The following is a 15,651-nucleotide window of genomic DNA, read 5'->3' as shown; positions in this document are numbered from 1 at the left end:
AAGTTTTGAAAATGTGAATCGACGAAGATGTAAGCCACGCCCACCTCAGGCTCATAATGGGTAGCATGCATGTGTAATTTCATTTTTAGGCAATATACTGAATATGATGATTGACATGGAATAATTCTTCTCAGTTGTCCCGTGCTTAGACATATTAGAACAAACACACATCGGATCGTGCCCAAGACTCCGTTTCTCAAATTGAATTTTGTCCATTCGATGTTGTGGTCTTCAAATCGATCATTATCTTGTTTGCAAGATCTAGCGATGAACACTCTTGTCTCCATATCGTTATTCTGTTTTTATACACCCATGAACATGGAGAAGTTCGCCGAGAGTCCTATTAAGGAACTAGTTGCCTAGCAACGCCACAGGTGGAGGAAAGATTAATTTGACTGTAATCGGACAGATGAGATTGAAGAGGATGGATTTTTTGAGGGATGGGTATTTTAGTTTGGGAATGGGATGTGGTCATGTCATCTCAGATGAGAACATGAAGAGAGTGGATGTATTCAGGGATGGGTGTTTTAGGTTGGGAATGGGATGTGGTCATGTCATCTCAGATGAGAACAGAAAGAGTAGATCAGCGGCGTAACAGGGGTTGGTGGCCAGGGGGGCAAGAGCCAAAAATTTCCCGGTTATATCATGGTATGAACAGGCGTAATGGTGTAATGAGGCGACTATTTTGGGAGGGCCAGACATTGTTTATCGGGCATAATTTATCTTTTAAAAAAAAAAGTTGCGAGCGAGCAAAAATTTTGACATTTTTAATACAAAAGTCAAATTTTGTGATAGATTTTGACATGATATCCAGAATATAATATATTTCACTCTTCTCTCTTTCCATTCCTTTTTTGTGGTCTGTACGCCACTGTGAACAGGATTCTTTGTGGCAGTAGCATGAAGAGTACAATAAAAAAACGAAGGGCGCAGTATATGGCGCATGTGCTAAAGAGCTGATTGATATAAGTCCCGAGCGAGCGAAGCGAGCGAGAAAAAAATCACATTTTAATGAGAATCCTAACTTTGAGATATTTTTTTGACATTATATTCAGTAAATAAAATCATATCCTACACTTTTCCTTTGCTTTTCTTTCTTCCTTTTTTTTTGTTCTTGGTTGTAGAACTTTTGGGGCCATGGCCGAACCCTTCCATACTCAAACACGGCAGTGCTATGCGCTTGGGGTCCGGGGCGGAGCCATCGGAACTTCTTGATATCAATGCCATTAAACACTCTCAGATTGCCGCTATTTTTTAATCAAATCGCGAATATACATAGAATATATACATTTATTCAAACCAGTTGCGTAATGACCCAAATATTTTGAGGGGGCAAAACATAGCAATGTGGGAAATCAAAAAAGAAAATCGCCAGCGAGCTGGAAAAAATATTGCCTATTGAAATTAAAATTCTAATTATGTGATAGATTTTTCCATTATATTAAACAAATAACACATTTCATCGTTTCCATTCATTTCATTATACATGTTATGCGTTGTCTCCTATCATTTATTTTATTTCCTCTTGGGTGTGGGAACAAGACCCCCCCCCCCGCCTGTACGCCAGTGATTGAACGTAAAGCCAAATGTAGGAAGGGTCCCTACAGGGGGGGCGTTATATAGAGCCATTTGGAGGTTATAGATGAAGAGCCCCTACTGCGTGGGGTCTGGGGCAAAGCCCCGCTAGCTTATTTGCATAAAATTTAGCAAACTTATAGCACAATGTTGTATGCTCTCCATCTTTCTTTCCGCTCTTTATTTTCGATCTTCGGCAGCCCAGTCGTGTTATTGAGTTTTTTTCTTGTCCCTTTTCTTTGTTTACCAATTTAGCTTTTGACCAATTCCATTCTACCTTCGTCTCCCGCTATTGTTTGCCACTTAATCATTTTTTAATTTATTTCCCATCATGCTATTGCATTACATAGGCCTATTTCGGAATGATTTGTTCTTTCTCAAATGTTATTTTTTCGTTCCTTTTCCCGCTTTCCTTCCTTTTCCATTAAAAATGAATATTTTTCTTCGTTTTCTTTTCATTTTTCCCTTTCCCTATCCTTTTCCTCCTTTCCTTTTCCCCTTCCCTTTCCCTTTCTTTCTCCCTCCCTTTTCTCTTTTTCCCGTTTTTTTTATTTTTTCGGTGAAATCCGCCAGGGGGGCAGCTTGCCCCCCTGCCCCCCCCGCCTGTTACGCCACTAGAGTGGATGTATTCAGGGATGGGTGTTTTAGTTTGGGAATGGGATGTAGTCATGTCATCTCAGATGAGAACATAAAGAGAGTGGATGTATTCAGGGATGGGTGTTTTAGTTTGGGAATGGGATGTAGTCATGTCATCTAAGATGAGAACATGAAGAGAGTGGATGTATTCAGGGATGGGTGTTTTAGTTTGGGAATGGGATGTAGTCATGTCATCCAGGGCCGTAGCTAGAGGGGGGGTATGGGGGGTGTGACACCCCCCCCCCCCCCAACATTCGTGGCAGTTGGCAAAATCATGTACCAGTTGGCAAAATGGAGGATAGGGGAGAAAAAGAAAGAGAGAGAGAGGGGGTAGAGAGAGAGAGAAAGAAAGAAAGAAAGAAAGAAAGAAAGAAAGAAAGAAAGAAAGAAAGAAAGAAAGAAAGAAAGAAAGAAAGAAAGAAAGAAAGAAAGAAAGAAAGAAAGAAAGAAAGAAAGAAAGAAAGAAAGAAAGAAAAGGAAAGAAAAATAGGGGTACTAACTTCGAAGAAGGTTACGACTTTTAGAGTAAAGACAACCAATTGGCAAATCCAAGTCCATGTAGCCAGGCTTAGAGCCCTACTAGTCAGCAAAATACTAAGTACAAAACAGATGGAGCTATAATAACACACAAAGTAAGCCCCCGGTCCTCCCCCAATATGAACAAGCTTGTTAGTTTGCAAATTATACCACAATTATTGACGATTTAACAAACACATTAGTTTGTAAAATTAGAGGCAAGACTAGGTACATAAATATTGGGTGGGATGAATTTCCAAGGTTTAAGTTGAATAATCAAAGCCAAAGTATAGTTGGCAAATTATAAAGTGGGCCTATTAAAGTGGCAGAACACTATACGCTCTACCAGTCAGCAAAGTGATGTACCAGTACTGCCCCGTTTCAGATCTGAAAAGAATAGAACACAAGACTTAAAAAACTGGTAACTCTGCAGTTGGCAAATTCATGAAGACAAGTCTACAACTTGTAGACTTGTCTACAAGTTTGCAGTTGGCAAAAAACACAAAAATGTTCTAAGATATTTTTACTAAATATTTTTTTTTAATTTATGGTGTCAGAAGGTGCTTAGGGTGGGGATGGGGGCAGGTTGTGGTTGCATCATTCCTGGTGCTCGCATTGTCTGACTAATGAGATGTATAGTCCTGTTGTATTTTAAGTCCATAAAGATTATGCACCAAACTATCTCCTCGCACTTCAAGTTATCATTGTTTTATGTAGTGACATATGCTTTTTTCATAGCATGACTATATACTTAAAGTGATTGCCCCCTTTAAGGCCTTAATAAAACATTTCCAGTCTGTGCTTACGTTCGCATTGGTGTGGACCGATATAGATACCGGGCTGGTGTTAAATCAACACCGGCGTTTTTGCAGTGCACGAATTCCTAAAGACAGTCCTTAAAATGTCAATTTTTCCGATCTAATTATAACAAATTTTCAGCTCGCGCTCGCATCACTTAATTAGTGAAATACGTATCATGTTCATGATTACAATATGACCACAAAAAGAGCTTCATGTGCCAGTGTAATTCTAACAAAATCAGCAAGCGCTTGGCGCTCGCATTAGATGACTATGATGAGATACGTACGCACTTCATAAATTCCAAAAGATAGTCCTGAAAATGTCCCTTTTTAGGGTTAAGTTATACAAAAAATTTCAGCTCGCGCTTCGCGCTCGCATTGTTTGTTTTGTAAGACAGGTACGTATCATGATTACAAAACTTTGCTTATAATGTCCCTTTTTAGGACTGAATATCAAACATTTTCAGCTCGCACTTCGCGCTCGCATTATTTGATCACTAAGATACATATCCGTTTAATGGCACAGTCCTTAAAATGTCTCTATCAGGTCAGTATACCTGGCAATTGAGCGCGCTTCGCGCGCCCACTTAATGACTCTAAATTTTTGCTGGTGCCCCCTCCCCCAATGCCGTGACCCACGGTACGCCACTGTTAGCAGTAGCACTCTTGAAATTTTAGTTGAGACATCTTGCACAAAAGGTCAATTCAAAATTAAAAAATCTTTGATTTTGATATTATTCATGCATAGGGTATATCATTATACTGCAAGTATAGCAACTACGGCACACTAGCCTTTCTATTTTGATCCAAAATGTTTATTTTTAAAGTGCAAATATCTTTGTATATCTTTGTATAATTTACCTTAAAGTATTCACCAAATGCCACTAATTCAATTCTAAAAATTCAAAATCTTTTAGCATGTGATTATTGTAGGGGGGGCACATCCCCCATCAGACCCCCCCCCCCTGTGCTCACGTTGGCGCAGTCACGCCAAATTTAGTTGGCAAATTTAGCTGGTACACCCCCCCAACAAAATGCTTCTGGCTACGGCCCTGATGTCATCTCAGATGAGAACATGAAGAGAGTGGATGTATTCAGGGATGCGTGTTTTAGTTTGGGAATAGGATGTAGTCATGTCATCTCAGATGAGAACATGAAGAGAGTGGATGTATTCAGGGATGCGTGTTTTAGGTTGGGAATAGGATGTAGTCATGTCATCTAAGATGAGAACATAAAGAGATGTATTCAGGGATGCGTGTTCTAGTTTGGGAATGGGATGTAGTCATGTCATCTAAGATGAGAACATAAAGAGATGTATTCAGGGATGGGTGTTCTAGTTTGGGAATGAGATGTAGTCATGTCATCTCAGATGAGAACATGAAGAGAGCGGATGTATTCAGGGATGGGTGTTTTAGTTTGGGAATGGGATGTACGGTCATGTCATCTCAGATGAGAACATGAAGAGAATGGATGTATTCAGGGATGGGTGTTTTAGTTTGGGAATGGGATGTAGTCATGTCATCTCAGATGAGAACATAAAGAGAGTGGATGTATTCAGGGATGGGTGTTTTAGTTTGGGAATGGGATGTACGGTCATGTCATCTCAGATGAGAACATGAAGAGAGTGGATGTATTCAGGGATGCGTGTTTTAGGTTGGGAATGAGATGTAGTCACGTCATCTCAGATGAGAACATGAAGAGAGTGGATGTATTCAGGGATGCGTGTTTTAGTTTGGGAATAGGATGTAGTCATGTCATCTCAGATGAGAACATGAAGAGAGTGGATGTATTCAGGGATGCGTGTTTTAGTTTGGGAATAGGATGTAGTCATGTCATCTAAGATGAGAACATAAAGAGATGTATTCAGGGATGCGTGTTCTAGTTTGGGAATGGGATGTAGTCATGTCATCTAAGATGAGAACATAAAGAGATGTATTCAGGGATGGGTGTTCTAGTTTGGGAATGAGATGTAGTCATGTCATCTCAGATGAGAACATGAAGAGAGCGGATGTATTCAGGGATGGGTGTTTTAGTTTGGGAATGGGATGTAGTCATGTCATCTCAGATGAGAACATGAAGAGAGTGGATGTATTCAGGGATGGGTGTTTTAGTTTGGGAATGGGATGTAGTCACTTCATCTCAGATGAGAACATGAAGAGAGTGGATGTATTCAGGGATGGGTGTTTTAGTTTGGGAATGGGATGTAGTCATGTTATCTCAGATACGAACATAAAGAGAGTGGATGTATTCAGGGATGCGTGTTTTAGGTTGGGAATGGGATGTAGTCATGTCATCTCAGATGAAAACATGAAGAGAGTGGATGTATTCAGGGATGGGTGTTTTAGGTTGGGAATGGGATGTAGTCATGTCATCTCAGATGAGAACATAAAGAGAGCGGATGTATTCAGGGATGGGTGTTTTAGGTTGGGAATGGGCAGGGCCGTAGCCAGAAGCATTTTGTTGGGGGGGTGTACCAGCTAAATTTGGCGTGACTGCGCCAACGTGAGCACAGGGGGGGGGGGTCTGATGGGGGATGTGCCCCCCCTACAATAATCACATGCTAAAAGATTTTGAATTTTTAGAATTGAATTAGTGGCATTTGGTGAATACTTTAAGGTAAATTATACAAAGATATACAAAGATATTTGCACTTTAAAAATAAACATTTTGGATCAAAATAGAAAGGCTAGTGTGCCGTAGTTGCTATACTTGCAGTATAATGATATACCCTATGCATGAATAATATCAAAATCAAAGATTTGTTAATTTTGAATTGACCTTTTGTGCAAGATGTCTCAACTAAAATTTCAAGAGTGCTACTGCTAACAGTGGCGTACCGTGGGTCACGGCATTGGGGGAGGGGGCACCAGCAAAAATTTAGAGTCATTAAGTGGGCGCGCGAAGCGCGCTCAATTGCCAGGTATACTGACCTGATAGAGACATTTTAAGGACTGTGCCATTAAACGGATATGTATCTTAGTGATCAAATAATGCGAGCGCGAAGTGCGAGCTGAAAATGTTTGATATTCAGTCCTAAAAAGGGACATTATAAGCAAAGTTTTGTAATCATGATACGTACCTGTCTTACAAAACAAACAATGCGAGCGCGAAGCGCGAGCTGAAATTTTTTGTATAACTTAACCCTAAAAAGGGACATTTTCAGGACTATCTTTTGGAATTTATGAAGTGCGTACGTATCTCATCATAGTCATCTAATGCGAGCGCCAAGCGCTTGCTGATTTTGTTAGAATTACACTGGCACATGAAGCTCTTTTTGTGGTCATATTGTAATCATGAACATGATACGTATTTCACTAATTAAGTGATGCGAGCGCGAGCTGAAAATTTGTTATAATTAGATCGAAAAAATTGACATTTTAAGGACTGTCTTTAGGAATTCGTGCACTGCAAAAACGCCGGTGTTGATTTAACACCAGCCCGGTATCTATATCGGTCCACACCAATGCGAACGTAAGCACAGACTGGAAATGTTTTATTAAGGCCTTAAAGGGGGCAATCACTTTAAGTATATAGTCATGCTATGAAAAAAGCATATGTCACTACATAAAACAATGATAACTTGAAGTGCGAGGAGATAGTTTGGTGCATAATCTTTATGGACTTAAAATACAACAGGACTATACATCTCATTAGTCAGACAATGCGAGCACCAGGAATGATGCAACCACAACCTGCCCCCATCCCCACCCTAAGCACCTTCTGACACCATAAATTAAAAAAAAAATATTTAGTAAAAATATCTTAGAACATTTTTGTGTTTTTTGCCAACTGCAAACTTGTAGACAAGTCTACAAGTTGTAGACTTGTCTTCATGAATTTGCCAACTGCAGAGTTACCAGTTTTTTAAGTCTTGTGTTCTATTCTTTTCAGATCTGAAACGGGGCAGTACTGGTACATCACTTTGCTGACTGGTAGAGCGTATAGTGTTCTGCCACTTTAATAGGCCCACTTTATAATTTGCCAACTATACTTTGGCTTTGATTATTCAACTTAAACCTTGGAAATTCATCCCACCCAATATTTATGTACCTAGTCTTGCCTCTAATTTTACAAACTAATGTGTTTGTTAAATCGTCAATAATTGTGGTATAATTTGCAAACTAACAAGCTTGTTCATATTGGGGGAGGACCGGGGGCTTACTTTGTGTGTTATTATAGCTCCATCTGTTTTGTACTTAGTATTTTGCTGACTAGTAGGGCTCTAAGCCTGGCTACATGGACTTGGATTTGCCAATTGGTTGTCTTTACTCTAAAAGTCGTAACCTTCTTCGAAGTTAGTACCCCTATTTTTCTTTCCTTTTCTTTCTTTCTTTCTTTCTTTCTTTCTTTCTTTCTTTCTTTCTTTCTTTCTTTCTTTCTTTCTTTCTTTCTTTCTTTCTTTCTTTCTCTCTCTCTCTCCCCCTCTCTCTCTCTTTCTTTTTCTCCCCTATCCTCCATTTTGCCAACTGGTACATGATTTTGCCAACTGCCACGAATGTTGGGGGGGGGGTGTCACACCCCCCCATACCCCCCCTCTAGCTACGGCCCTGGGAATGGGATGTAGTCATGTCATCTCAGATGAGAACATAAAGAGATGTATTCAGGGATGGGTGTTTTAGGTTGGGAATGGGATGTAGTCATGTCATCTCAGATGAGAACATAAAGAGATGTATTCAGGGATGGGTGTTTTAGGTTGGGAATGGGATGTAGTCATGTCATCTCAGATGATAACATAAAGAGAGTGGATGTATTAAGGGATGGGTGTTCTAGGTTGGGAATGGGATGTAGTCATGTCATCTCAGATGAGAACATGAAGAGAGTGGATGTATTCAGGGATGCGTGTTTTAGTTTGGGAATGGGATGTAGTCATGTCATCTCAAATGAGAACATGAAGAGAGTGGATGTATTCAGGGATGGGTGTTTTAGTTTGGGAATGGGATGTAGTCATGTCATCTCAGATGAGAACATGAAGAGAGTGGATGTATTAAGGGATGGGTGTTTTAGTTTGGGAATGGGATGTAGTCATGTCATCTCAGATACGAACATAAAGAGAGTGGATGCATTCAGAGATGGGTGTTTTAGGTTTGGGAATAGGATGTAGTCATGTCATCTCAGATACGAACATGAAGAGAGTGGATGTATTCAGGGATGGGTGTTAATATTTTGGAATCAGATGAAGCCAGGTCATTAAATGTCCCCAAACCTAGCCCATTCGCGACAAATCGAGACTATAGTTTTAAGACAAAGCAGAGAGATGAAATAGATTGATAGGTATGGATGACTTTTTGTTTCAAATTATTATATCTATATTTTTATATTAATAGATGCTCTGAGATCTTATCTTTGAAATGCCATTTAAAAAAATAAATTTTGTTCATGCCTGAGCGAACACGGGACGTTTTTGTCGGGGGTTCAAAAAGAGGCTTGCGCCAAGATGGCAGAAATGAGAAATTTGATGATTAGACTTTTGGCAAATCAGCAGACTTCCTTTTAATCTTTTCATTACCTTTGCCATACTTTTCGAATTATGCTGTCAAATTTAATTTGAAATTTATTCATTTACCTGAATTATTTTGTTTTTATTTTAAATTTCTTTTACCTTTGAATTTGCCTTCATAAGTAAGAAAAGAAGACTTTTTGTCAACCCAAGTAATCAGATTCGCATTATTAATCGGGAGAATTTGTAATTATTCAAATCCTTTTATTACTGGTATGTGAAACAAAATTATGTTATGGTACCTATAAAAGACATGAATCATATTTTCAAGGGGTTTATTGAATCCTTCACCAAGTTTAATTATGTGCTTGACTGGACAAACAGGAAAGGATTCATGTCTTTCAATGGCAATGGTGTATTAAGTCAATTTTGAAGGAGCAAGATATGGCAGATCGGGTAAAATGTATTAAAAAGTTGTGAAGCAAGCAAGCAAAAATTTCCACTTTTTTATCAAAATATCAAAAAAATTTATTTTGAAATAAATATTTAGTAAATGATATCATATTTTAATATCTATGTTTTCTGTTATTTTCCTTTCCACTTTTTTTTTCTTGGTCATGATTTTTTTTTTTTTTTTTTTGGGGGGGGAGCACCCCGAGCCCCCACCCATCAGTATGCCACTGTACAAAGGCACCATAACCTTTGTAGCACACAATGAAAGGAATTGAAAAAAAAAACACGCTCTCCCATACTTCGGTTTAAAAAAAAATTGTTCTTGCCTAAAGAAGGAATATTCAAAGCTAAAAGAAAACATATTAAAAAGGAACAACAGATCTATTCAAGCAAATAAGAAGATTCGGAAATGAATTTTGACCGCATAATTCGAAAATTATGGCACTGATAATGAAAAGGTTAAGAGGAAATCTACTGGTTAGCAAGAAGTCCGACCATCATATTTATCATTTTATGCCATTTTGGCGCAAGTCTCTTTTTTAACCCCAGACAAAAACATTTCGTGTTCGCTCAAGCATGAACGAAACTTTATTATTTTAATAGCATTTGAAGGAAAAGACTTCAGAGCACGTATTGACACCAAAATATAGAGATCATAATTTGAAACACAAATTTTATAGACTTTTCAAATCTGTCCCGTTTTTTTTATACGCACTGTATATTTAACTTTTTTTTGTCCAGAAACATTACATAAGAAAATAGAAGAGATGCATTTGCTCCTATCCGAACGAACGAACGGATAGCGTGCTGGTGATTCGGATGCCGTTTATCAATCGCACTCACCTTGTATTTTCCATTCAATGAAATAAAATCACCAATCGTTGGTTAACAAATGATTTCTTTCGTAAAACTTATAGTTAGACAACAACACAAATTAAAATAATAATATGTGTAAGTTTTGATAAAATAAACCAGGGGCGTTTTATTAAAGGACTTAGACGTTTTATCCTACTACTTGTTTTATCCAAGAAACCACAGAAAAGGTGATTGTCAACCAATCAAAATAAAAGAAAGTTATCAGATCCAACAACCTGTCCCCGGGTCACGGAGCCCTATAACATGCTAAGGTGACACGTTTTTTTTTTTCTGACTTGTTCCGACGAATTACTATAACTTGTTCCCATGACTTTAACTCGTTCCTCGACTTTAACTAGTACCCTCGACTTATAACTCGTTCCCTCGACTTATAACTTGTTCCCTCAACTTATAACTCGTCCCCTCGCCTTATATAACTCGTTCCCTCGACTTATAACTAATTGTTTGCTCGACTTACATAACTCGTTCCCTCGACTTATATAACTCAGTGTTTCCTATTATAACTCGTTCCCTCGATTTACATAACTCGTTCCCTCGACTTATAACTCGTTCCCTCGATTTATAACTCGTCTCATTGACTTACTAACTCGTTTCCATGACGACTTAATAACTCGAAAGTAGGCTACGAGTTTTATAAAAATAACACCCAGTTTTTATATCCTTCCTTTGTTTATTGGTCATCGTGGTGAGGAATCCTATGACTCGAAACATTTTTTGAGTTCTTTCATTGGTATTTCCTTCATAATCATGAGTTTTCAGAAATTAGACGAAATGGCACAACAATTTTATCGGATTGGAGATGTTAGATTGAGTTTAAATATATCACTAAACATTTACTAAACATCGCTTGTTGGCGCGTCGTGGTCTAGTGGTTCTGACTCTTGCCTTTCAAACAGAGCCATGGCGTGTTCTCCTTCAGCAAGAAATTTATCCACACTGTGCTGCACTCGACCCAGGTGAGGTGAATGGGTACCCGGCAGGAGAATTCCTTGAATGCTTGAGCGCCTAGCCATCCCAGCTAAAGCCGGAGTAATAATAGCAGGGCCCGCTGGGAGAACAGTATTCGGAACTGAAGAGGCTACCCTGGGTAAATATACCGCTATTATTATTATTTACATAAATTACAATCGTCAGCCCTGTTTTAATTAGGTATGTTTATCTCCCTCTGTCTGCCTGTCTCTCTCTCCCTCTCTATCATCTCTCTCTTTCTTTCTCTGTCTCCCTGTTTCTCTCTGGCTCTCACTACCTCCAAATTATATATTTCTCAATTTCAAAGTCTCTTCTAAATCGCTTTTTATCATGCTCCTACTGAAATAGTATTCTCAATTCATATCAAGATAATGATTCTCACTCTCTTCCCGCTTCTTTCTCTCTCTCTCTCATATATACCAGGCACCCCATAAAGATGAGTGATGCAATTCCTGTGTTGTTATGATTCATTATCATCATCATCTGCTGTAATCTTCAAAGGGCTCTGCAGCCTATCTCGAAGATAGATATGATTCATTACGACCTATTTCCCATTGTCATTAAGAATTATCCGAATCATTATCTTGATATGAAATGAGAGTATCATTTCAGTAAGATCATGATAACAAGCGATTTAGAGAAGGCTTTGAAATGGAGAAATGTGAAATTTAGAGGTAGTGAGAGAGAGAGAGAGGGGGGGGGGGGGAGAGGGGGTGTGGATTTGGAGAAGAGAGATGGGGAAGATTATTGAAAGGTCATAAGATTTCCACAGAAATTAAGAAGTAAGAATGCAATCACTCTGATACGTGAACCCTAATTTTGTTAAAAAGTTGTTTTTAGTAATGGTATACAGTAGAGAATGAAAGGTGAAAAACAATGCCAAGTCCTGAATATTATGTATTATCCATATTTTCCAGAATATTTTTCATGAATACAACATATTCAAGATATGGTCCATTCCAATTAAAGGGGGACTCCGGGCTGAAAATAATTAAATCTAAATAAATAGAATAAAACTCAACATGCAAAATGCTGAAAATTTCATCAAAATCTGATAACAAATAACGAAGTGGCAATAGCTGGTGAAAACAGTTATAATATGCACATCGTCATGAATATTCGTTAGGTGGCCTGATCATGTCACATCCCACTTTCCTTTTTATTATGCTATTACATGAAATTATAATTATTTCACAGTTTCATTAGTGTGTAGTGTATGCTATGTCTCCCTTATAATGTAATGAGTTGCAACAATGAATGTCTAATGCATTAAATCATTATTTTGTCAATCCAATTGTTATCGTTTTTGGAGGAAAAAGTTTTAATAAACATAATGTCATGTAATTAAAAAAAAAGAACAAGTGGGAATATGACATTACCAATTTCCTCAGTGGATATTCGTGAAGACATGCATGGAACTATCTCACCGAATTAATGTAGATCTTCAAAATGCCCTAACTTTTATATCCCTTTTCCGATTTTGATGAGATTATCAGTGTTTGTGTGATTGAATTTTTATTATGTTCAAATTATATTGTTTTCAGCGTGGAGTACCCCTTTAAGTTGGATGGAGACATATTCAACATCCTCTGCAACTCCTGATCGAATAAAAAAATAGGTAATGAATTGTCAAACTTCGCATTTCTATAGAGTTTAGCGAGTCGCAAGGACCAAGCATTATAGCTCTGACCCCTCCCCCAATCTTTTAATGTTTTATACTCTTTTCCACTAAAATATAATATATATTGTTAATGGACAACACTGCATGGTGTGGTTTTACTCTTTTTATTGGAGGGGCCGGGGCGAATCAAATCTCAGATCCAAATATGCTGTCATGAAATCATTAACAATATAAGTATGCAAGGTAATTTCCAACACGTGACAGCCTACTCAAACCGTCGTGATCACTTGCTATAATTTATCCTACATATACAATTGCCCCGTCTCCCAATGACGTACATACAGATGGGTGTGATTCGGGTTCAACGACCAAGAAAAACAAGAATAAAGAAGGAAAAGGAAAGGGAAGTCATTTTCTGAATCAAAGTATCTTAAGTTTAGAGAGGGTCAAAATTTGCGCACGCTCACTTCGCTCGCTTTGACTTAAAAAAATTGCCACACGCATCATGCTGTGCCCCCTCAATTGTTTTCGCTTATCTAACTAAGTGTAAAGTCCCATATAGTTATAAATAGCCCCTGGGGATTTCCTCTATATCCAAAATTTGAAGAAAAAAAAAGGGTGAAAGAGAAGAACAAAATCACATCATTCACCTTGTCTTTATAGCACTTCGAGAAGATGATCTCGATCATTAAATCTAATCTTTTCCTGATATCTATCTCTCTTATTTATCATCTTCAAATTAATATTTTTTCAACAAAGTTAACTTTTCAAATCCTTCACAAGCAATATACCTCAAAAAAATGTTTTATCACTATTTCCTCCCGTTCCTAGATATACAATATTTTAGGATACAATATTGCAATATTACAATTTTCTGCAAAATATTTTACCCAGCAACGTTCCCTTCTAACTCAATATTTCGTAAATTTTTACCTATATATTTTTGTTAGAGTTTGTCAACTATTCCTCCATATTGTATCTCCTGTTGCTGTATACATGGGATGTATACGTTTAACTATTATGACATGATAATTGCTTAATCATGAGTTAATGAAGACTATATCCCTGAACGAGTAGCCAATTAGGCAAGACCTTCTACAAATAGAAGCGATTCCCTTGAGTTTCATAAGTAAATATTCTAACCAATCTACCAAATGAAATGTCTGAATAATAACTCATTCAGTCAGATAATTCGACGTGATTTGACCAAGTTCGTGTTCTATGCCGAGTATTAGTACCCCTGCATGCGACGATCGAATTTATCGATGCCGGGTGACCTTTTTATTTGAAATTGCTTTTGGAGTTAAAAACGCGATTTGTGAATAATTGAGAATTGATTGGGTTGATGGGAAACGCAACAAAAGTATGACAGTTGTGTTGTCATTAAATTCGAATTTCCTTTGTTGTTATGATTATGAAGTGAGCATGCAGGTAAAAGTAATGAGCTTGTTTGCTTCAAGATGTGAGAGCAATTATTATTGACATGAAGCAATGATAAAGGTTTCAATAAATATCCCTCCTCGTCATCATGTTGCTGTTTTATGATCATTATCATTATGGTTATTTCAATATCATAATATGATTGTATTATAATCATTGTTGTTGTTGTTGTTATCATTATCATATTATTGTTGTTATTATTATCATCATCATTGTTATTATTATTATTGTTATTATTTTTTATTATTATTATTATTATTATCATTATTATCATCATTAGTGTTGTTGTTTTTATCATTATCATCATCATCATCATCATTACAATTACTATAGTCGATATCAATATCGCAAATAATGCCCCTACAAGATGTTACACATTTATAAAGCTATATCTATTCCATTTCCTTATGTACTTACTTAAACGTCTGGCAATATTAGAAGGGAATTTTTGACAATAATTGTAAGTTGTAACTCGATACTACCAGTCATTTTGTAGGATCAAACAAATCTGTCGTATTTCAATGATAGTTTATTCACAGGTAAACATTTTTTTTTCACGGAAACCAATGCAATGACAGTTATACACTAGCGTACCGGAGGAGGGGCAAGGTAAAAATACCCCCCCCCCTCCGAAAGAATTTGAAAAACTGAAAATAATAATAGTACCGCCTCTTGTCTGCAATTGATGACGATGATGATTTTTATATTCTTGCTCGTCATAAATGTGTTAATTGCCACTGTTGACGGAGCAAGCTCCATATCGCCTCTTATAGATCAGTGGCGACACACACCAATGTTTTAAAAGTGGGGGTGGGGGGAGAATAGATTGGAGCGGATACTCTACAATATTTTCCGTCACTTTTTAAATTTTGGGGGGACAACTGAGGGGACTACAAATGCCGTGTCGTCACTGCATTCGATTATACAATACGTATTTTCTAAATGCATGTTGTTGTTGTTTTGTTCCTCTGCAATTATGATAAAATATTAACTAAAATACAAAAATAATCAAATCAGCGCAATTTATAAAACATCGGGTGGATGACAATCCAAAGCGAATATTCATGCGTCCTATTTCATTCATGAACTGCAATGCGGGGTAACTAAAAGATGGAAACATCCAAGAAAGTGTATCCTGTAGAAGTCCTCTGAGGGATGAAGGAATAAGGATTTCTGGTTCATCGGATGGTTTCAGCCTACATGGTCACCCATCATCGGATTTAAGGTAATCCAAATCTCAAATTTGCGCTGTATACACTAACACTCATCTGTTGCTTCGAATTTTCCTCCTTACAATGTGCAATGTATAACAGGGGCGGCCGAGCGGC

Source organism: Lytechinus pictus, chromosome 7 (genome assembly GCF_037042905.1).
Source record: "Lytechinus pictus isolate F3 Inbred chromosome 7, Lp3.0, whole genome shotgun sequence".
Classification (NCBI taxonomy): Eukaryota; Metazoa; Echinodermata; class Echinoidea; order Temnopleuroida; family Toxopneustidae; genus Lytechinus; species Lytechinus pictus.
The sequence above is the reverse complement of the archived record's forward strand: the minus strand, read 5'-3'. Positions refer to the sequence as shown.